This window comes from Varanus komodoensis, unplaced genomic scaffold (genome assembly GCF_004798865.1).
Source record: "Varanus komodoensis strain SLA01 unplaced genomic scaffold, ASM479886v1 scaffold6757, whole genome shotgun sequence".
Lineage (NCBI taxonomy): Eukaryota > Metazoa > Chordata > Lepidosauria > Squamata > Varanidae > Varanus > Varanus komodoensis.
This window is the reverse complement of record NW_025336316.1, coordinates 9,829-10,351: the sequence shown is the minus strand read 5'-3', so window position 1 is coordinate 10,351 and position 523 is coordinate 9,829.

Sequence of the window (523 nt, the reverse complement as noted above, 5' to 3'; positions counted from 1 at the left end):
TGCTCTCTCCCTTTTCGCACAGGAGTCAGCGCACAACGAGTTGTAACTCAGCCTCCGTCGCAGTCCGCGTCTCCGGGCCAAACCGTTAAACTCTCCTGCACTGCAAGTCCTGCAGGAAACTGGTATTTCGGCTGGGTCCGACAGCAGCCTGGGCAGCGTCCCCAGTTCGTGCTGTATGGAAGCAACAGGGGAGAAGGGATCCCCGATCGGTTCTCGGGCTCCAGCAATCGGGGGAACCCCAATTATCTAACCATCACCAATGCCCAGGCTGAAGATGAGGCTGAGTATTACTGTGCTGCCTGGGAAGATAGTGTCAAGCTGTCCCAGAGTGGTTGATTCTGAGGGGGAACTGAGACAAGAACCTCCGCTCTCCCTCCGCAAGTGGCAGCAGGAAGAAACAGCAGAGAGCTCACTCCCACCGTTGGCTGCAGAACCGCTGGTTACTGGTGCCATTTCAACTGCTCTGAACAGCTCCTGGGCAAAGCTCCTACTCTCCCTCTTTGGCACCTGCTCCTGGGATGCC